Here is a 24,342-nt window from a genome sequence, read left to right on the forward strand (position 1 = left end):
GCTGAACGCTTTCAGTGTGCTGGGAACAACAATAATAAAATGTATGCTGTGACTGAGGAAAACATAAACAGTCTTTGTGACTCTCTGCATAAGATTTCTCTGTCTGTTTTAAAGGTTTCTAGTTGCTTTATAATCTGTTCTTCATGATTTTCATGAATTGTGAAGTTTTGTTTTGGTTTAATGAAATTTTTTGGGGGCTTTTAGTTTTTTAGTTTTATATGCAGTTTCATTTTTCCTTAGTTCTGTTAAACATAATTCTTTCTAAGGGGAAGCTGGAAGGAAAAGCAATTTTATACTCTTTAGTCAAATCACATTCTCATTTAGCAATCTAAGTCACATCTCAAGGTGAGCTGTGAGATTTTCTCCAAAAATGCTTTTGCCTGACAAGTACTCCTGAACTCCTGTAAAAGTTTTCCTCAGTCTTCTTGCCTGGAGACTCTTAATTTTCCCCTGACCTGCTCCTATTCCTTCAAGTATTCCTTCCTATTGGTTGTCTGCTTCATTGGTTTACAGTTTAAACCACTTAGCGAACTGTTGATGGAAGGCTTGATAAGCATTTTATTAAATTCCTTTATTTGTTCTTTTTTTTCTCTGTGTTTTTATCTTAGAGTTACATTTTCAGTGGCATTAAACTAACCATATTTATATGTTCATCTCATATTGGATAATACACCTTCCATTCCAGAACAATTCATCAGCTTTTATTAACATATATAATGATCTTCATTGAAAAAAATGAGCAGCAGGTGACCTTTTTTCAAGAAGTGACTTGTGTATATAGACAGTATTAACTTTTTTTCTGAGTGACCAGACTGCACAGTAGCTTTCAACATCTAATTGAAGATAGAAAAAATCTTGGAAATAAATTACCTCTTATAATCCCCATATTTCTTTAAGAGACTTTGGAAGGACTTCATTCAAAGTAAGAAATAATCCCTACGAGCAACCAGAGTGAGGTGAAAATTGATGGATTCTCTCTGTACTTGCTTTAATCACTTGGAAAAAAACTACAAGATTATAGAGAGAAAGCTGAAAACTGGGCACTACATCTGCCAGAATTACTGAGTTTCCATTAACTGCCAGCCATTGTGGCATATTTTTCTTCTAGAGATGGTGGTGTAAATTATTCTTATTGAAATTGAAGGAGTTGCACTGAAATTAATCTGGCATAATCCAGTACAGACTTCCTCTCCTTCCTTTTCCAAAGCAATTTTGTTCACATTATGTATGTACAATAATTAATTTAAACTAAGATGAAATAGGCCATTTATCCTTGAAAGGAGTTGGGATTTGAAGGCTTCTAGTCCAATTTTCAGGAAGATTTCTGTTCATATGGAAAAACTATTTGCAAAAATAAGCTAGGGCAGCAGAAAAAAAGAAAGAAAAAAGCAGAAAGAAAACTGCACCAATTGAACTTTGAATACTTGTTTTGTAAAAGTTTGAGAGAGAACCATTGTTCAATATTTTATATAGAACAATTTCCTTGTATTAGTGAAAAAAAAAAGCAAACAAAAACCTGGTACTCCATGATGAAGGATGTGGCTCTAACTGCCAAAAATGACAGGTCTGTATAGTCTGCAGGCACAGACATGTGCTGTATTACTCATTAATCAGTGACTTTTCATTGCTGCAAATCAGATCAATATTTTTCACTAGTAAAATGTGGCTTTTGATCCAATATTTCCATCAATTCAATGGCTAGTGGCCACATGCATGTCTACTGCTTTACTGGCGTAGTGGGGATCTGAGTGGGGAAGCACTGAGCATTTTGCTGCCACTGGGATTCCTTGGGGATTTACTGCAGGGGCACTTCAGTGTCTCTGTGATGGGACAGGCTGGGTGCAGCCAAGGATTTTGGTTCTGGGCGTGCAGGAACAAGGCTGGCTCCCCCAGAGCTCCTCTGGTGTGTTTGTGAGGATCCAGCTGTTGGTGAGCAGGACTTAATTACAGGTCCTCATGTGCCAATGTAGAAATGTCCAAACCAGTGGTCACAAAATGCATTTTAGAGTGGCAGGTGAGAGGTAATGATGAGTAACAGCTGCATCACCCCAAAAAGGACTCTACATATGGCCTTGGAGGGAAACCTTGGCTTTCCTCACACACCTGTGCCAGGAGACTCCATCATCTGACATCAAGGGCTCTTCCTGCAGTATTTCCTGTGTTACATGGAAATCAAGGGTCTGCAAAACTGATGGAACCTACCCATGGAAATATTTCTCTTCCTGTTGCTTTCACAGGTGATTTCCATCCTAAAATTATGACACTTGAAAAGTTATTGGCAGAGAAAAGGTGAACCTTTTTTGAGCTGCTTATTTACAACACCAAACAGGAACATATTCTTTGACAAGTGTTTAAAATAACCTTGTTTAGTTTAATACTTACTTTTGATTTTGCTTTGACATTTGTATCAATTTTTCAATTTAATTTGGAAAACCTAGTGATCAGTCAGGACCATATAGTGAATTTAGTGACTTTTTATGAGTGGAGGTATTGAAGTCCCTTCACTGTTTGCAAGGTGATGCTCTCTTCTTCCTTTACCTCCCCACCACGAGCTTGCCAAGTATCTCTGCTAATTTTCAGTTTGCTTTGCTTTAATTGGTTTTGTACAGTTTGCTGGGTATAATTACTTTTTCATAACCAAGTATTTCTTACACAATAATTATATATTAAATAAATAAATAAATAAAATATATGAAATAAACCCAAATCGTTGACTAAATTGTCTACAAAACCTGAAATTTGAATTAACATATCAAAGCCAGAAGCATAAGGCTTACTTTCCAAAACCTTTGGAGCTATGTTCAGCTTCATATTGCTGTGGGGAAGAAAACCCAGCTTTAAAAGGATTTTATGCCTTTCTAATCCCAGGACCAACTGGGAATCTTGTTGGTCCCTGGCCACTTTGCAGTAATCTCCGAGCTCTCATTTTTGTTGGTATTTATTTATACTGTTACTTATGATTCCCAGGAGGTTGGTGTCTTGGAGAGGGATGTAGTATAACCAAGGTGTGGACTCTGGCTATTCTTTTTCTGCTTGGTTATGTCTATTGCAGTAAAGGCAAAAAAAATGTGCTGCTGGAAGGCACTCATGAGCAAGGTGAGGTGTTCTCCAGTTGAGCTGGCTGCTTTAAACTCCTGGCGAAGCACAGAGCACCTGGGACTGGGGGATGAGATTAACACTCTGTGACACTGCTGGGTGTAGTAACTGAACATGAAACACATTGCTCGACCCATGTGTTCCATGGGAGAATTCAGCCAGAATTCCTGATAGGGCACATTGTCATTTGAACCTGAATAATTTTTTTGTTTCCTGTCTTTTAGACCTATCTTCCATCATCTTTGTTTCACTGTGTTTCAAATACTCTTGCTACGCCAACAAATTAAAAAGAGGTGAAAATCACCTCTTAGAAAGGAGAAGACCTTTTAGGTCTAAACTAAGTCTAGAAAATGGAGCTTTGTTTTTTACACGAAGTTTTAATGTTGCATCACTTATCAGCCTATAATAAGAACGTGTGATTTATTCCTATGTTAAGGCAGATTTACACTTGCTATACTGTATGTATGTTCTGGTGTGCTTTGTCCTGTCTATGTGCAAATACCTTGAATGATGATATTTCTATCTATACCCTCTAGAGACTATTTTGCAGGCTGATACATTGTATTGTTAATGCATATTTTTTCCTAACTAATTCTGCATGAGTTTTACTTCCTTTTTTTTTTTGTTTTGTTTTGTTTTGTTTTTGTTTTTGTTGTTGTTGTTCTACCAATCTTTTCCTCTCTTTGTGATTATTCTTGGACATTTTATCATGCATATATGCTATAGCAGGAAAGAGATCACTTTGAGAGTGGAATTCCTGTACTACCACAGTGAATATATATTTCCTATGCTTGTGGTGGGGCAGCTAATCACCATGCACCTGATAAAGTCTGTTCCATTCACTACTCATGTTATATTTCTTATATTTAGTTTTGAAACAGCTGATGTGTTCCCCACCAACCATGCTGCTCTTGCAATTCTTATAACTATCAGGGATCCTGAAAATGAAGATCTTATCCATTCCATTTTTCAAGGCAAGAGACCTCTGGTATGACTGGCAATGGGAATGCAAGGAAAACTAGCTATGGCTTTCACTGAGTCTGAGCTCTGATGGTTAGCACCAAAAGTGTGGGTCCAAAACTTTTACCTAAGTGCTCACTAAAGGTGTGATAGCTGGTGGAATTATTGTGCTAACCATGAGATGCTTCTCTCAGCTGTAAGCTACTGACAAGTCTGGGTGGTGTGCCTTTACATGCTGAAAATACAGGCTGTAGATAAATACACACAGAGAACTTCAAAACACCAAAATTCTAGAAAAGACAAGTCTGCACCTCCCTAAGGAACAGTTTCAGTTGGAATGGGAATGAGTGGCACATAGTTTTAGCTACAGTCTATATATGTGTGCGTGTGTTGGTCTTGGGTGGTTAGGAGAGGAATGTCTGCGAGAAGATGGACTCCTTGCAATGGACAAGGGCTGAGGCTGCAATAATTTTATCTGCTGAAGCTTCAGAGGAACAAAATAGGGAGCAGAAGGCACTCTTGGGTACATTTTCCATCCATGCTTTCAGATGAAGAATAATGGGATAATTCAGAGAATGGTGACTAAACTCCAGTTAAAAGAAGCTGGAGCACCTTGTTTTGATTATTATGCTGACAGTTAAGTTTAAGCCAGCTAAAGAGTAGATGTTTGAGCAGAGACTGACATAATTGGCAGGACAGTTGTGAAGTTAGGACCACCTGACATTGAAAATAAGCAATCCATGCTTGTGGACTGCGTATGACAGAGGAAGGAAGCTTGTTAAGCAAAGGATGGACCGAAGTGACCAAAGCAGGTTCAAGGTACAGTGTCTCCAGTAGAATTCTGGAAAGAGCTCAGTTGTGCCTGTGTTCGAGGTCCCATTTCTCAAGGAGTGTGCAGGGGCTGGATGTGGTGTGAGAGGAGCTTCACCTCTGCAGTTATACGTGAGAAAAAGAATGCAGATGTTAGCACTAGGATTCAGATTACATTAATCACGGTGAGGCAGAACAGGCTGTTTTCGAAAGGGGGACATACTGCTTGTTTCTCCCAATTTCATTAGTTTCTATGAAGCCATGCTGGCAGCAGGATTGGGGGGCTGATCCAGCTCAAACTTCACCCAGGAAAATTGAGTTACGCTTTTTGTGGCTGTTCATGCTTAGGCTGGCTTGAAATGATGGAAGCTGCCAGCTCAGACTGCTCTCCAAAGATGATGTCCGTGCTGTGAGCCTGAGTGACAGGCAGAATAATGGCATTGTCTACACAGATTGAGAAACCAAGCTGGGGAGGGGGAATCACAATTCTGTTTTAACCACCCTGAACTTCAGCTGACAGCTAAACACCCGTGAGGAGATGTCAGAGAGACAGACACAGATTTTATCCTGTAAAGAAGGAGACAAGTCTGGAGCAGAGAGAGATGTCTATAGGTCATCAGGCTAGAGAGAGCGGATGAGTTTGCATTGGTGGATAAAATTACTGGCATATTTTTCTTGCCTTTATCAGAATTCTTTCCAATATGTCTGTTGATACATTTCTGTTAGAGAATGGCTTCACACTCAGCATATTGCAGCAGATTGATCTTCATCAAGATCGCGATGTGATGTCCTGTATCTGGAGATCTAAATCACGCTGGCCCCTCCTCTGAGTTTGGGCTATTGTAAATTCATGCTCTTTTCCACACTTCTGCTCTGTGATTTTGTATTTTTGGATTGTTCCTCTTCTATAAAACTGACTGATCATTTTCCAGGGTATGATTTTAATTTCTCCACAAGCTCTTAATTATTTCTTGTTATCCTTGCAGTGGTGCATGCACAGCTCCTCATTCTGTAAGTGAAAGGAGGTTTGTAGAACCTCATGGTGTGTACACCTTGCAGCATCACCCTTGTGAGACTTATAACCTGAATAAACATAGAAGATCAAATGTTAGTTTTCAGCAATCATGATCATCTGAGTATTTTGGATTATTTAGTTTGCTGTTTAGCCTGCCTGCTTTCCCTAATCTTTGTTTCCTTCCCATATCTAGCTTGAGACATTGTAAGTGATTGGTTTCTATTTCCTTGGTGGTAACAAACCTCATAGATTTTTGTATAAAAGTTGTGAGAAGTCAATGACATGTTTAAAATCATGGTGCTAGTATTGCACAGTGACTTAAATGTCTTGCAATGCATTTACAATACATTTAGGGGACATGACAATTATATGATCAAGCACCACAGATTACTGCAAAGATAGAGAGTATAATATGTTATAAAAATTGTGCTTTTTGATAAATGGCTCAGACATGCTCTGAAAAACATATTTAACGAAATGAGTAGCCTTTATCATTGAATAAAAGTAATTTTGCTGATGACTGATGAGTTATAAGCATTTAAAAAGACATTCAAAATAAATTAAGCCATTTGTGGATAAACAAAGAACAACATAGTAGAATGTTTGTAAAATGCTGTGCATTTAAGAGGGTATTTTTTCTAATCAAATTAAAAATTGAGATCTATTATGAAAGTTTCATCATCGTCTAAAAGTTATTTTGAAAAAAATTACCTTGAAATTTGTATATTACTTTGATCATACTTGAATATGTTACAAAAAAATAGAGCCACTTGGAAATTATCAATGTGTTTGCAAACACATCAGTAAAACAGGAACATTTTAAAAGTATATGATATGATAGGGGACTGATATTTAATAAAATATGTCCAAGCTTCCCATAAAGTTTTCAGTAGAGAAAACTACTGGATTTTACTCCACTGGAATAAGGTAGTGTTATTTTATGAAATTAACTGAAATTTTATAGAATAAATTACTCTCAGAAATAAAATATTGAAGTAATCATTTTTCTAATACACTGGAAGAAGGGTGAAAAGTCAATAAATTGAAGTTCTCCTCAGACAAACAGGGGAGAGAAAAGGCAAAGAGAGAGAGAGAACTTCTACATCTTAATTACAAAAGGTTTCTATTTTGATTGAACCCATTTTCCAGTCCAGACTCTTTTACTAGGAAAAATTTTAAATGATGCTGCAAATAATGGATAGCCATCTTTCCTGAATATTAGGTTAACTATCTGCTATTTATTAATAAATGGAATTGAAAAATGATAAGTAATTTGCCTTTCTTGATTTAATTGTATTTATTAAAGGTATTTATTAGCTTTTCCAGGAAGAAATCAGAAGTGGATTTAGTTCACAGTAATTGTTTTCTGCAGACTGATGAAAAAGGATGTTTCAGTTGGAGTGGGAGTTTGTGAGCGCAGACACACAAGGACAGGCAGGGAAATCTGAATGACACACAAGGGCAGGCAGGGAAATCTGTCCCAGCTACTGCTAGAGCTGTCCTCAGGGAGCCTTCAGCCCCATGGCAAAGATGAGTATGTGGACAAGACTCACAGGAATGCAGGGAAGAGCCCTTTGGGATTATATGAAAGTGATTATGGGATTTTTAGGGGAGTTACCAAAGGTGGGGAAAGGAAGGGATTGACAAGGAGGGATATAGGAATAGCCTGGTTGTCTGGAGGGGAGCAAGGGAAGGGCTGTGTGTGTTTGTGTGAGTGTTGAGCATGTCTGTGATGGTTTATTGTGGCAGCAGCTCTCTGGCCACAGAGAGCAACACACAACTTTCCCAGGCAAGTTGTCCTGGGGAAGGCTGAGAAGATCAGAGAAAAGAATGATAAACAATTCCTATCTTCACTTGCTGTACCTGTTGTTCTGAACATGTGGAATGTGTTGTGGAGATTTGTCTACCAAAGGGTAGTTTCTTGATTGGTCAGTGGTGATGGTGTTTAGGTTAAAGGGCTAATTGGATCCACCTGTATTGTGGCTGTCTGTAAGAGCAATGTGTTTCTTAATAAGTACAGTATAATAAAGTAATTGATCAGCCTTCTAAGAGCCATAGAATCAATGCTAATTATTACCCAACTAGAGGCCTGTGGTGACAGTTTGTCTGGCTGGCTCTGTATGTCTGCATCATATACAGGTATTTGCCTGGGCACCTGTGGGGAAGATGTGCTCAGCCTGGCTGGTGGGTGGACCTGGGGTCATGTAGCTGTGGCAGCCTTGCCTTAATTGGTCTCCTGGGCTTGGTATTCCCTGTACACTGACTACCCTGAAGAAATCCCTAAATACCTATCATACAATGCTCTACATCAAACATGCAAGTTTCACTTACCATATCACTTTCTATGTAAGTGCTCACTGACAATGAGAAATCCTAGTGTGTTCCTTAGCTGAGGAAGCTCATAATCACACTAGTATTGCTCGACATATGTATTTGTAGTATTGATATATTGTAAATGGTGTATATGAATATTTTGTTTGAATACTGCCATTCTTTCCATGTTTCTAAATTGTGACAAAGTTAATATCCATTACCCAGCAATACATTTAGACTCTTTCCCATTCCTTTTTTTTGTGGTCTGGAATTAAAGCACAGCAATGGTACCTGGCTGAGAACTCCACTGTTTTAGAGATCTGATCGTGGGGGCTTCCTCTGTGGAAGTAATGCTGCTCTTTTGCCCTCCTAAGATACAAATGAAGTGCATGTTTGCAAGCAGACCACCCAGGGACAACCCCCCCGCTTAAATGAATTTGTGCTGGTCCACACCTTTGCAGAGAACTGGGGAAGGCTGAGCAACCTCCATACCCTGAGAACATTCAGACATTCCCAGTGAAAACTGTAGTAGGATTGTGTATGTCCAGTGGAATCAAGTTTCAGCAGTTGGTTCCTCTTAGTTTTGGGCCTGACGCTGCTAAAGTGCCCCAGGAGCACTCAGAAACTAGATCTCTGGGTATGACATTTTTTGCCAATGTAGACAAATCTGAGGAAAAAAAGCAAGATGAGCAAGAGGCTGAAGCATAATAGTTTCCCTATTTTTAGTTTAGTTTCCCTATTTTTATTTTCCCACCCCTAACCATGCCTACTACGAGCTTGACTAATCTGACCCTGCCTGTATTTTACAATCCAAATTACATAGACTAAGTCCTCCTGTTTTTGGTAAGACCCTCACCTCCTGCAGTGAATGTCATCAGGAGCTGCTAAGAAGTCACTTTGTGTGCCTTATGTACGTAAAGCTAAATTTCATATGCAGAAAAGGATGATAATACCTTAGAACTGACCTTGGGAATTGCTTTTTGTTGTTTTGTTTTGTTTTGCTCTGCTTGCTTTTTATTCTGCGCAGCTTCTGGGAGACAAAGGCAGCTCTCTGTTTTTAATTACTGTAAGTAGCTTGTAAGTAGCTGGAACAGCTTTTTATGCAACCTGATTTGAATATATTCCAGGCTGAAGATAGACACCTATTTTAAAGGCACAGCATGCTCATCGTGGCTCTCTGCCAATCAAGCAGTTGTCACTTGCTAGACAGTCCTAAACAACTTCTGCTCCTTCCTCAATTCGCTGTCTGTCTGACTGATGGGAACGGCAGGGCTTCTCCCCTTCCCCCTCCCCTTCTCTTTTCCCCTGCACCAGTGTCACCACATGGCAGCAGAATTCAGCCACTGCTGCTTAGAACAAGGCAATGTTTGTGCTGCTGGCCCCAGGGGCTTGGATAAGGACCCCTGAAAACGAGCAGGGGAGATTATCAGTGTAATTCCCCAAGAATCCTCTGCTTTCCACAGCTCCTTGGGGTGGATGTGGAGGTGAAAAGGGCTTAGTTGGTTTTATTTTGCTTTTCAAATTTCTCAAGCTCTCTCAAGACCGAAAGAAATGAAATCCAGATCTGTTTTTTTTCTGAACCCTGCCCAGCCAGATTATGTATAGATTGTGTGAGTATTGTGGTCTGGCCCTGTAACAATAACACTCAAAGTCTGAAGCAAACCTACGCATGATAAATGCATGGAAATATTTATTCTTCTGTTTTATGTCCACAACACAGTTACGGGGAAGCTTTGCTACCATGTCAGATCAGCAGCAAAGCACCCAATGCACCTCAGCAACTCAGCAGAGGAATCAACTGAACCTCAGTATCTTTTGCTCCATCTCCTCCCTTACCTCTTGTTGAACTCCTTGCTTGCTTACTGGGGTATAGGCTCCAAACACTTCAAAGAAAGTCCTAGAAATGTTCTCTCTGGACTACTGAAAGTACTCTAACTCTTTGCTCCTGATTTTGAGGCCTTGATTCTTTGAGATACTTTATGGTTTTATGTACATTTTAAAGACTTTTCTTTACCTAGTGACTTTAATTCCATCAAAATTTGGCTGATCGCCATCTGGGGCAAAAGTGCATACTGGTGTCAGTCCTGCAGTTTATGGCTCATTATTATTTGTGATTTCTAGAATTTCTTCAAATAAGCTTTGCATAGCCAGCTTTGTTAAACTTTTAACACTGTGATGAATAAAAAAAACACCTTAATTCTGATGGTTGTGATTCTTACTTGTATTCTTAATTGTTAAATTAAGAATTATTTTTTCCTTTAGAAATAGGAATTTATATAACTGGTCATAATTTCAGAGACTTTGAGTACAAGGTACTGTTTCTAATCTCTTCATTGGTTCTTTGCTTGGTTTAAGTGATATCACTGCTACTAATTAATGAGGAGAAAGAAAAAAGGAAAGGAAGGGTTTCCCTTAATGTCTCTTTCCCACTAACTTACTTATATTTTGTTCCTGACTCTGAGCCCTTTGGCAGAGCTCAAACTGCTGAAGGAGACTGTTCATGGTTTCTCCCACATCCCCTTTCTCACTTACTGTTGCTGGTTTTAGCTGCCTTTTCCTAGAACTTTATAGTTTTTATTTAAATAATTGTCACAGTAATGACAGCCTGTCAACAATGTCTCCTCTGTGTCTATGGTGTCGCATGCATGGTATTCAGGTTCTTTGTATTCTGGTCTCTGGATGGATAAATAAAAATCAGAAAATTCTCTGTTAGGCTGTTCATATTTCCTTACCAATATAGATATAGGATATTCTGTACCTTTCCTTTATTTCCTATCAACTATATTCTTTACAATTTCCATTTGTTTAATTTGTTTTCTGCTTACCTATCTAGGTACCAAACACTAATGCAGTGTAGTTTATACCATTCCAATTTTTTCTACTGCTATTAATAAAATTGATATCACCCATAAAAACCTACTCTGTGTCTTGACTTCCTGCTGCCCCATGACTGCAAGTCTCCTTAATCTGTTCTATGAGAGCATGTGTCTAGCTACAGAAATTCTCTCTGTGCTTGATGTTTATGCAGTTCAAATATGTTTAAACATCTATTTGTCTTTCCATCTTTGTCAAATGTTTGCCCTCAGCTTTTTCAGTTTTTTTTCCTTGCAAGGCAAGTTTTCCAGGCTCTATGACTTTGTGTTTGTTTTTGGCTTTTTCTCAGAAGTCACAATCTGTCAATGTTAGAGTCAGTTGGGAATTTTCCAGTGAAAAGGTTCTTTGTTTCGCATTTTATTGAAAATGATTTTTTGTCTAAAACAAGAGACAATTCTCCTGCAGAAGGTATTTGCTTCTCCTCCCCTCACACATGTTTTAGGTTGGTATGATCTGAAGAAATACATTTAGTTTTCTGAAACCAAATGGCTGCTTCTTGCTTCTGGTTAACTGACCAAAATATCTAAACTACTCTTAAATATGTTTTCTGTGGAAGAATTCAGGCACTTAATCACACAGCAACCCCACATCTGGTTGAACCACTATATTGAAAATCCCTTCACTGGAAAACAATAGCAGATCATGGTAAATATAAATTGACCAAGGCCAGGAAGGAAGAAAGGGATAATGACCAAACGAAGATGAATATCATTGATATTGCCTGTCTTTCCCAATCACAGCCTTACAGAGTAGGCAGATTTGGTGACACCGAGTTTCAAACTCTGAAATGTTCTGAAGGAGTTCTTGTTGCTGCAGGTCAGCAGCAGGTTCATTCATTACCGTTATTACTGATTTCCCAGAAAGATGCGCTTAATTAAGCTGGCTGCTACCATCACATGAATTTTAAGGCACACTGCTAATGTGAGCTATTTATTCCATGCACAATTGAACACGCTGCCAGTACTGCCTATAATAATATAAAAATGTTGTTATGATTACTAAGAGTGTGTGCTAAAAGACTGAAGACATTTTGTCACTTGGCATCCATGTTGGCCAGGGTTTAGCATTAAAAAAAAAAAGCCTAAAAAAAGAATTGCAACTAAAATACCTTGCCACTCCTGAACAAATTGTATTGCATGAGAGCAACTGGGTAATTGTTCTAGTAGACTCTAGCACCTCTTTCCAGGCACTGTGTTTTTTGTATGTCCCTCTTTTGGTCATATTTGTCTCACGCACATGTATTTACTGCAACACAGGTTATGCTGAGACAAATCAAAGGAAAAAGAAAAGTGGGGGATGTAAATTCAAAGCCTTAGGATTAGCAGTAACAAATTCTCAATTATATTGTGATGTGTTTCTTCTGAAATCTCTTTTCATACACAAGGCTCCTTGAGTGAGCTCATTATCTCCTGATATGTAGAAATGAATTTTGCCATTGCTCAACCAACACTAAGGTATTTATTATTCATCTGATACTAGACGAGGCTTTAAGCTGTGTAATGCTTTCTTTACAATTTCTTTGTTTATTTGTTTAAATGAATACCCATGAGCCAGAGTCTGAATATAGACCTGTTGTTTTACTCATGCTTGACAGGAAAGACTTCAAAAGAAAATGTCTTTCATTTTTTTTCAGAGGTGCTAAACTCGTAACTGGAAGTTATTTAAATGACAATATTATTTTTTCTCCTTTTCCAGATATTCATGTGAAAATATACTGTAGCACTTAGCACTTTGCAAAATGGACCCCTTTTAACATTATTTTTTCACAAGATGGTAAGACATAACCATTCGCCATGACAATCTTAGTTGATGGCTGCTTCAGTTCACTCCAGAAAATAAATACATCTGATCATTGCTAGTATTTTTTAAATTACCAGATTTAAAATTAGTTATTATCTCCAAAAACAATGCCTCTGAGAAGGGTCAGAAAAAGACCCGGTTGAACAGGATATCCATATATGATGTTGGAGCTACAATAGCAAATTCAATCCTTAGAAACCAATGTACCGGATACCAAGAAATGAAAAGAATGAAAAGAAAGTAATTTTTTCTCTAACTCACTCTAGTGAGATCTAAGTTGGGGAGTTTTATATACTGTTCCATAGTCATCCAGTGGAAAAAAAAAGGGGGCAGGAAAATAGGCAACCTGTTTCCCCATGGTATACTAAGTATATTTATTCTGTTAACTTTTCACAAGAAAATATGAAGAAGCTACAATAATGTATTTTATCATACTCCAATATGCCAAAATGGGAAGAAGATTTCTGAAAAATAGAGGCCTAGTAGATTACAGTATAGGATGATATAAAAAAGTGAAGGTGTGACAGCATAAAAAAAACCCCAAAAGCGCAGGACTGTGCCATTTGCAGAAGTGACTTAGTGATGCTGACTAATTCAGGCTTTCACCCAGTCTACCAAAGGCCATCCACATGGCCTTGAATCTGCTTCTTGGTGTTGACTGGTCCAGGGACCATGTCCTGGTAAGGCTGTAGCTCTCTTCATGAGATCAGCCAGAACCAAGCAGGCTCCCTCCCTGCAGAATATACTGTGTCCCCTGGGCAGAAGCCTGCCCCTGGAAAATATGGCTCCTTTGAACCTGAAGGTCTTACTGAAAAAATATACAGCCAATTTCTTTTTCCATTTCTTGTGCAATCTGCCTGACTTGGGCTCACAGTTGGAACTGAGTGGATTGTTTCTGTGTGAGCAGATGAAGTATCCCAAGTTTGGCCTATATTCAGCTACAAAAAGCTTAAAATAAAATATTGAGAGAAATCAGCAGGAGAATGGAAAAATCATGTTGTATAAGTCAGAACATATTCACCCTCTGCAAAGTTAAGGCTAATGATAATAGGCTTGCACATGGGTAAGAAACAATGGGGTTTATTTACAGTGTGTTAAGTTTCTGTTATTGTAAGGCTGAAATGTATACAAGCGTGTAAGTGTGGTAAAGTGACACGAGCCAGGCCACGCCTTGATAGGCATGTGAATTCTGCCAAAATGCTTCAGGATGACAACTGGAAAATGTAGAGGATGAGATTGAACCGAGGGAGGAATAGACAGTGGAGAAAGTACTGGAACTGCACTGGCTGTGTGTTCTGTTAAAAAAAAAAAAAAAAAAAAAAAAGCAGTTTGTGCAGGATCTCCCACATTAATGTTCCTGTTGGGTCAAATTCCACTTTGTTTTTGTAAAAAATCCTGTCAAAGACAGTCTTCTATTAAGACAAGAGATGCAAGAAATAATAATAATTAATAAAGTATGCTGATGCTGACTAGATATTCTTAGGATAGTGATCTCCCTGCCTACATTTTTACTAATAAAAAAATAATTGGGAATTTTTCTCCAGCCTTCAGGCTGGAGAATGAGTATGACTTGTGTCCAGAGAGCTGGCAGTTTGTTGCTGAAATAGGCTGGATGGATCCAGGCTGCTTGTTGGCACTGGTCTTGGAACTGGGCCAACTTATGAGCCATCAGCAAGCACAGCTCTTTTACAGGATTTCAGTGTTATCCTCTGGTTCACTTGGGCTTTTTGAGGAGCAGCAGAACAAAAGACCTGCTGTCCTTGGAAGGCTTCAAGTGAAAAGTAAAGCAGCTATGTGTATTTTTCCAGAAGTCCACAGGATCTTTAAAAATACTATTTTCTTGACAAGAAAAAAAGGAAAGTCTGCAATATGAGATACATGGAAAACAATGCATGTATTTTTCCAGTAACATAAGGGAAATGAAGAGACCTGAACACTGCATCTGGGAGATGTTACCAAGGCTCATCATGGCAACGAGCAGAGCAAATGGTGAGACTGCCCACACTTCTTGTCACCATTCTGTGCTAGGTGACAGACAGAAGGTCCCTCCCTTGTTTGGCCCAGGGGACAGAGCCCAGTGGAGGTGTCTGCTGTGCCCTGACACTCAGCACCTGCAAACAGGAGATGGTGCTGCCATGCAGCTCTCACCCCACTCCTGCTTGGCTCCCCATCCTGCTTGGACCACAGCAAACTGCAAGGGAAGACAGTCTTGGACGCAGTCTTTGAGTGTTACTTTATATGTGGTCAGCAAACTTTGACAAATAGGCTTCCTTAAAAAGAATATGTTTAAGAGGATCCTACAATTTTTCTAAAGAGGCAAGTAATTTTGTGTGAAATGAGGATGGATCATTTAACGTAGATTTTTATCCACAGTTAAAATTGAGGTTTCAGAAAAATGAAACAGACACCTTTAGATGAGTGCTAGTTATTTCCTACTGACCTCTGGATATTTCAGTCTTGCTTTGTAAAAATAGTAATTATTTTTTACGATTTTTTTTCTCAAGTGTCTTTTTAGTTAACCATGCTTTCATTTGTAGGATGGAAAACTTTTTTTTAAATTTTATTTTCAATAAAGTGCCAGGGTCCAGCAAAGAGAGAATGAAAATCTAAAATAAGTCATCCTCTTTTTCTTGCAAACACAAAAATATTTTGTTCTTAAACAGAAATTAAATGGGGGAGAAAAGAAATCCCAACCCCAGGACTTGAAAGAAAATGTAGCAATACTTATCAAGCTCTCCATCTCTTTCCTTAGTCTTTAGAAGGCTCAATTCTATTTTCTTTTTTGGCATTAAGGTTGATAATTTTGCAGTTGTCTGTTTATTTTAAATAACTGGAAGACTGTGCCAGAGAAAGCAGCCGAGAGGGAAAGAGAGAGGGGGAGAAGGAAAAGATAGGAACTCATTACCTCTTGAAAACTGCTAATCATTGTAAATTGCCACAGAGGCCAGAGATGACTGCAGAAAATTACTATCAAGTGTGAAGGAATAAAAATACCCTAGACTATTTTGCTGAAAAAAAAAGGAAAAAAAGTAAAGAAACCTTGATACTAAAGCAACTAAACTGGAAAGAGTAATGGAAATGAAGCACAGTGAGGGGTCCTGGCAAGTCCTGTAAGCAAGAAAATAAATAGGGAGGTAGGAAGTGGGGAAAGATATAGGCTTTATCATTATGTGCAGAACATATTGGCAGAACCCATCACTATATCCGAGAGTGCTCTTGGTCTTTTATTACCAGAGCTCCACAAAGCCTTGTTGTTTTGGGGTTTTTTCATGTCATCTCCTTGTCTGTTCTCTCTCTCCTTCCTTCCCTGGCAGTGGGGACAGCATGCCTGCTTCGCAGACCCAGCAGCAGCAGCAGCCTGAGCCGAGGCAAATGGGCAGAGGGCACCCTTCCTTGAAGGGAATGGCAGGGTCTTTAGGGAGGGAATGGCAGGTTCTTTAAGGAGGGAACGGCAGGTTCTTTGGGGAGGGGAATGGCAGGGTCTTGAGGGAGGGAATGCCAGTGTCTTTAGGGAAGGGAATGACAGGTTTTTTAGGCTCTGGCGCTGACCTCCAGCTCCTTGCCCATGGCAGCGCTCTTGAGAATTGATCAATATCAAGGATTACAAAAGAGGCTTGGCTGGATGCATACAGGCATGGGCTGGAAGCTCCAGGCATGGAAAGCAATATCCAAGTAGCAGCCTTTGGAGGCCTGGCTTCCTGAATTGTGCACAGCACTGGCCCCAGTGGTCCCTGAGCCATTTAAAGGGTTTATTGCTTGCTCGGCAGCCCAGGCTAAAGCCGTGTTGCTACCAAGTGAATTCTGTGCTAAATATTAGCACTGGACCTAAGAAAGCTTTCCCTCTCTGGTCTTACCTCTATCAATATGAAAGAAGGTAAAAATAAGTCACAGAGGGGGAATATTTCTCTTAGAATACAACAAAGAGGCCTGATGAATCAGAAAAGCATAATTTAAGGACTTATATTTCATAAAAAAGAAAAAGAAAAATAAAAGAAGTATCAGTGCAAAAAAAAGAACAGTTTAGAAAAAGAGGCTGAGACTGCAGAAAAATTCTGTCCTTTAGCCTGGACTTTTTTCCCCCAGTATTGCTTATATATTTTTATATTTAGAGTGAAGTTACCTTCTGAGCTTTCTTTTGACTGGATTTTCTTTTAGAAAATACGTTGCTGATATAAGATCGCGGAAATGATACTCAATGTCCTCACAAATACAAGAGAAACAATTCCATTATCTAAAACCCCCAGAAAATCTACATTAATTTTTACATTAGCAATCATCTAAATTTCCAAATTGGGTACCTACAGTTCTATATTCAAACATTTTCATGTACAGATATGGTTTATGTGTACAAAAAATTAGAAATAGCCAGTTTTCTGGGCACAGTGGAAAGATATAATAATGTTTTGTTTTCATGAAAATTCATTTGAAGAAAGAATCTTTTTTTTAAAAAAGAGAGTCTCATGTTTTCATGCAAGGTTTCAGCCCAGCTAGTGTCAAAGCTTTGACTCAGTTTAAGGCAGCAATGGGTTACACAAGACTCTGAGCTCAGCATCTGTTTGGGGTCTTTGTTACCCTCCTGATGGTGCCAAATCATGTGCATTCTGGATAATTCTTTATCTGAAATTCTGGATGAGAAAAGCAGAATTGTGGCCAAAGTGAAAGTCTCTGTGATTCCTTCCTGCTGCCATCCTGGAAGCAGCCTGACTGCTGTTCTCCTCGTCGCTGCTGTGGCTGGCACTCAGAGCCTGAGGTGGGTGGGTGAGGGGTCTCTTGAGGGGGAGGATGTCATTAATTCTCCAGGATGTTATTTTGAATGGGTGTTAGGGGCATGGGTCCAACGTGAGACTAACTTCTGTGAATAAGTATTCCGAGGAACTTTTGATTCCATAGCAGATAAGTGTAGAGGTATGTCTTTCCAATTTAGTACTGAAAGCCAGGATTTCTAAGTTACATCTTAGCAGAAGAGTTTTCTCCTGAAGTTCTTTCCCTCTCCCTGTGTCCTGTGGGCATGATCCACCCCTGACGTCACCCTGGGCTCTAACCATGTTCAAGGCCTCCTCATGGTGAAGTTTCTTCTCAGTGAACATGGAAAATGGATGACAATTGTGAGGATCTTGCTTTCTGTACACATGGCAAGCTAAAGTTAGGTGAGCACATCTTATGCATAAGTGTTATGTTATTCATAAAATAAAAGTCTCCTAGCTGCTGGTATCACCTATGTGTTGCTGGATACAGGATCATGTCCAGCACCAGGATTTTGCCTAATTTTTTTGTGAAATGTGGATGAAAAATACATTGTGTGAACACTTCATTCTGTATTATCTGGTTTGGCATAATGCTAGTTATAATTGTGAAATCTCTTGGTTAACAGCTAACAAAAATTAAATGGAGTCGTTATTAGTACAGAATAATGGGAGAGCACTATTTGGATTTCCACTAATTCTCTAATTTTTGCCTATAGGAAAAGCACATATATCTTAGAAAACTGTGCATGTGTGTGATTTGGTGTCACTTTTTATACCAGAGGCCAGTTGTTCATTATTCTTTTTAAGAGGCAGTTGGTGTATTTTTATAAGAAGAAATGGAAAATAAGACAGCAGGGGAAGCACTGGGTCTCCCTCTGGGGAGTGTTGGATCTGCATTACCATTCTAGGACTTGGGTAAGTGATTCCTTATCAACACACACATATGTTAATCTAATGAAAACCATAAGAGCTTAATTCCTCAACTGATGCTCAGTTTTAGGCCAAGTTTATCAAATGTTGGACCTGACACTCTCCTTTGTCTGATTTTGCTTTTCCTTAAAACAAACCTACAAGGTGTTCTTCTTATCAGAGCAACAGCACATCAGAAGTCTCCCTGGACCTGTAGATACCCAGGTCAGGAACACTGACAGCATACTTACCTGATCCTGCAGTGCATTGCTAGCCCACATTTCTTTCATCTCCCTTCCTTTTTACTTCTAATTTCTCACCCTGTTGCCCCTATTGTGTTTTTTGGTTCACTTCAGAAATGTGTCTGAATTGGAGCACTTTTTGCCAGTCCAAAGAAACAAACAGATGAAGTACAACTCCATTGTAATTTTCTGGTTGTTACTTCATTGTGACTCTACGGCCTGACATTTTCTTTCCTGGGAAAATGTGAAAAAAATAAAAAATCAGAACATGAGTATTTACCATCAAGCCATTGTAAATGTGCAGTCTTCTGCTTAATTCTGACTCTTGCAATATCTTTTTTTTTTTTTTTTTAAATCTGGCTGAGCTCACCTGGCTATTCTTTTGTTTATTGCTGGTACAGATTTTCATTTACATCTTGCTATCTCTCTGGCTTCTGCTTTCATATGTGCCCTGTGCACTGATTATTATGTGCTGAGCACAGAATCCCAACCAAAGGAGAAAAACAATGCTACATGGCAGCAGTGAGCAAGCAAATAGCTCTTGGCAAAATCCCCTGCTCTCCCTAGCAGGGAAATGTCGAGTAGCTACAGTCCCAGTGGCAGTGATGAATGGGCTGTTTTCCAGTGTGCTGGAAATGAAGTGCCATGGCTTTCTTTTTGGAGAGCTGAGACACAGGACCTATGCAGCTGATCATCTCAGAGTCACCAAGCATATTTAACTGGTGATATATTAAGATGTAGATGATAAAATATGCATAGAGTAGTTCAGTTTTATTTTAATCAGTACAAAGCTCATTACAGATCATCTCAGATACAACTGATGTTTTCCATGAGCCTGTTATTTGACAGTAATCTTTCTTTATTTTACATTTCTCAAGTTTCAAGACATTTTTTTAAACTCTGTTTCCCAAGAGAAGTCATGCTGAAGAGATGTGTAGCCTTGCCAGAGATCTGCTTTATGTAAATCTTAAACTGACAGTTCAGCCTCAACATTTCAGATCTGATATCGAATTTCCTAAAAAAAAAAAAAAGAAAATAAAAAAGGTATAGGTGGCCTTCAAGAGGATTCCACTCTGGTATGGTACAGAGAACAACAAAGAAGCAGTGTGGCCTTCTTTTAATCCTTCAAGAAAGTCAGTGTTTTCTTCCCATATTTTAAGATTTCCACAAGTAGTAGTAACCTGGGGTGAGTATGTTTGCTTTAGAACCTGTGGGAGTCAAACACAGTCATTATGAGAGCAGAAGTGCAGTGGTGTGTTCCTTGGCACGGACACCCAGACATTTATCTGAGGAACTTAAGGTAGTGTCAGATGCCTTGTGTGTATTCCAGGAGTGGGTGCCCACCTGTGAGGGTGACACAAGTCACAGCGCTGTGGGTTGCTCCTCAAGGCCTGGTGTGACAGCAGTTGTGGAGCTAGTGGAGCACAGCAGAATCCTCTGCTCCCTGTGCCAACTTCTGTGCAGGACCCTGGAACTGAGCTTGTATCACCAGCTGGAAAACCATGTCTTTTCCTTTCTTCTTCTCTCCAGAGTGTCCTCTGCATGCTCAGACCATTACTGCCCCCTCACTACATCTCCCTTTAATTTCCTACCCCTGCGCACAGTGCTGTTTTCGACCAGGCAGACTTAACTTGGCTCTCTGCACTGTGAAACCCAGTGCTTTTTGGTAATCTGGAGAAACAGAAGAATGTCTGAGCTCTCCCACTCTCACTGGTGCGTAGAGAAAGGGATATTGTAGTCAGCTATCAAACTCCTTTGTGCCAAGCAGCGGTTTACTGCAGCACCGTGAGTTTGCCAGACAACTCGCACATGCCTTGGTGGGAAAGAAAAAGGCAAATATGAACTTGTTCAATTTCCAAGACTCTTTGGGAGCCAATTGAATGAGCTGTAAGAGCTCCAGTAAATCTGAATTATTGTTTCATCTAATTATTCTAATAAACAATAAAGGCTGCAAGGTCCAATGGCAACAAAAGAATGGATGAGTTCCAAAAAGATGAAGCAAAACATGGATAAAATAATGTAGTCATAAAGTACATAATATTACCCGCCTATATATAGCATTTTCTTAGGACCTAGCCAAAGGAAAAATGTGTTCTGGATAGACTGAATCCACATTTTAAAAATTAAGGGTGATTTTGCAGAAAGGATTTTGTTCTGGGGAGAATGGCAAGATTAGGGTTTTTTACCTAATGGTACTCTAGGTAACTGGGATTTTGATTGCTCATCACAAAACAGCTTACTAAAATATCTGAACCAGAGATTAAAGAGTTACAGAATCACAGAATCACAGAATTTCTAGGTTGGAAGAGACCTTTAAGATCATCGAGTCCAACCCATCTTCTAACACCTCAACTAGATCATGGCACCAAGTGCCAGATCCAGTCTTTTTTTAAACACATCGAGGGATGGTGACTCCACCACCTCCCTGGGTAGATGATTCCAGTATTTGATCATTCTTTCTGTGAAAAACTTCCTCCTTAATTCTAGCCTGTATCTCCCTTGGCACAGCTTGAGACTGTGTCCTCTTGTTCTGTCTGTTGTTGCCCGGAGAAAGAGACCGACCCCCAGCTCACCAGAGCCACCCTTCAGGAAGTTGAAGAGAGTGATAAGGTCACCTCTGAGTCTCCTTTTCTCCAGGCTGAACCATCCCAGCTCCCTCAGTCGTTCTTCATATGGCTTGTGTTCCAAGCCCCTCACCAGCGTCATTGCTCTTCTTTGGACACACTCCAGCATCTCAACATCCCTCCTAAACTGAGGGGCCCAGAACTGGACACAATACTCAAGGTGTGGCCTCACCAGTGCCGAGTACAGGGGAAGAATGACCTCCCTGCTCCTGCTGGCCCCACTATTCCTGATACTGGCCAGGATGCCATTGGCCTTCTTGGCCACCAGGGCACACTGCTGGCTCATGTTCAGCTGGCTGTCAACCAGCACCCCCAGGTCCCTTTCTGCCTGGGCACTGTCCAGCCACACCGTCCCCAGCCTATAACGTTGCAGGGGGTTATTGTGGCCAAAGTGCAGGACTTGGCACTTGGACTTACTGAACTTCATCCCATTAGATTCTGCATCCAACTGTTCCAGGTCCCTCTGCAAAGCCCTCTGTCCCCCTAATAGATCGACACACGCTCCCAGCTTAGTGTCATCTGCAAATTTGCTAATGAAAGACTCTAAACCCTCATCCATGTCATCGATAAAAATATTAAACAGAACTGGCCCCAGCACAGAACCCTGAGGGACACCACTGGTGACTGGCCGCCAGCTGGATGCAGCACCATTCACCACCACTCTCTGGGCCCAGCCATGCAGCCAGTTCCTAACCCAGCAAAGAGTGCTCCTGTCCAAGCCACGGGCTGCCAGCTTGTCTAGGAGTATGCTGTGGGAGACAGTGTCAAAGGCCTTGCTGAAATCCAAATAACATCTACAGCCTTTCCTGCATCCACTAGGCGGGTTACCTGGTCATAAAAGGTGACCAGGTTGGTTAAACATGACCTACCCCTCCTAAACCCATGCTGACTGGGTCTGATACCCTGGCCATCCTGTAAATTCTTTGTGATAGCACCTAATATAAACTGTTCCATTATTTTGCCAGGTACTGAGGTCAGGCTGATTGGTCTATAATTACCAGGATCTTCCTTTGCACCCTTTTTGTGAATGGGTATCACATTGGTCAGCTTCCAGTCATCCGGAACCTCACCAGTGAACCAGGACTGTTGGCAAATGATGGAGAGTGGCTTTGCAAGCTCATTTGCCAGCTCTCTCATTACCCTGGGGTGGATCTCGTCTGGTCCCATAGATTTATGAACATCCAAGCGTTTCAGTAGTTCTTTGCCTCCTCTTGGATTATGGGGGGACCATTCTGCTCCCTGACACCATCTACCAGCCCAGGTAGGCAGGTGTCTTGAGGGCACGTCATCTTCTCACTAAAAACTGAGGCAAAGTAGGCATTAAGCACTTCTACCTTCTCCTCGTCTCCAGATACTAAGTTCCCTCCCTTGTCCAATAAAGAACAAAGGCTGGTCTTACCCTTCCTTCTAGCATTAATGTATTTATAAAAACATTTTTTATTATCCTTTACAGAAGCCGCCATTCTAAATTCAAACTGAACTTTGGCCTCCCTAATTTTTTTTCTGCATACTCTAGCAGCCTTCTTGAATACTTCCTTAGCGACCTGACCCTCCTTCCAATGCTGATACATCCTCTTTTTATTCCTAAGTTCCTCCAAAACCTCCTTGCCCCAGCCAGGCTGGACATTTACCCCGTTGGCTGATCTTTCGGCGCACAGGGACAGTCTTTTCCTGTGCCCTCAAGATCTCTGTTTTGAGGCATGCCCAGCTTTCATGAACTCCTTTGTTTTTAAGGGCTGCTTCCCAAGGGACGCTCTGAATAAGTCTCCTAAACAGGCCAAAGTCTGCCCTCTGGAAGTCTAATGCAAGGGTCTTACTGGTGCTCCTCCTGACTTCACCAAATATTGAGAACTCTATTATTTCAGTCTGCCCCAAGTGACCTCCAACCACCACATCTCCCACCAGCCCATCTCTATTTGCAAACAGCAGATCTAACATAGTCCCTCCCCTGATGGGTTCACCCACCAGCTGCAACAAAAAGTTGTCCTCCATACATTCTAGGAATTTCCTGGACTGCCTCTTTACTGCTGTATTAAGTTCCCAGCAGATGTCTGGTAGGTTGAAGTCACCCACAAGAACAAGGGCTGATGATCTTGAAACATTATCTAACTGCTTATAGAATGTCATCTACCTCTTCTTCCTGATTGGGTGGACGATAACAGACTCCCAGTAGGGTGTCAGCCTTGTTGGCCTTCCCCTTAATTCTTACCCATAGACATTCAACTCCATCTTCCTTAGTTTCAATTTCTACAGCATTGAAAGTCTGCTTAATATAAAGGGCCACCCTCCACCTCTTCTTCCTTTCGTGTCTCTTCTGAAGAGCTTGTATCCATCCAGTGCAGTACTCCAGCTATGTGAGTCATCCCACCATGTTTCCGTGATAGCAACTACATCATAGCTCTGCAGCTGCATCATGGCCTCCAGTTCTTCTTGTTTGTTGCCCAAGCTGCGTGCATTGGTATACATGCACCTCAGCTGGGCTACTGACTTCACCCCTAACTTAGCCTTGCAACCCTTGGGCCTGCTTACAGATAGGTCAGCTGCTTCCCCTTCCACCTTCAAACCTATTTTAAAGCCCTCTCAATGAGGTCTGCCAGTTCATGAGCTAAAAACCTTTTGCCCTTAACTGAGAGATGTACCCCATCTGGTTCCAGCAGAGCAGGTGCTGTAAAAGTTTCCCCATGATCAAAGAATCCAAAATTATGCCAATGACACCAACCCTTAAGCCACTTGATGATGCGGATTCTCCTGTTTCTTTCATAATTTTCCTCCACTACCAAAGGGACTGAGCAGAACACTACCTGAGCTCCTGCCCTATCAACTACCTGACCCAGTACCCTGAAGTCCTTTCTAATTGCCTTGACACTCCTCTTTTCAATTTCATCCCTGCCAGCCTGGAGTATCCGCAGTGGGTAATAATCAGAGGGCTGAATCAGCCCAGGGAGTCTCTCAGT

The sequence above is a fragment of the Camarhynchus parvulus genome, chromosome 2 (assembly GCF_901933205.1).
Source record: "Camarhynchus parvulus chromosome 2, STF_HiC, whole genome shotgun sequence".
Lineage (NCBI taxonomy): Eukaryota > Metazoa > Chordata > Aves > Passeriformes > Thraupidae > Camarhynchus > Camarhynchus parvulus.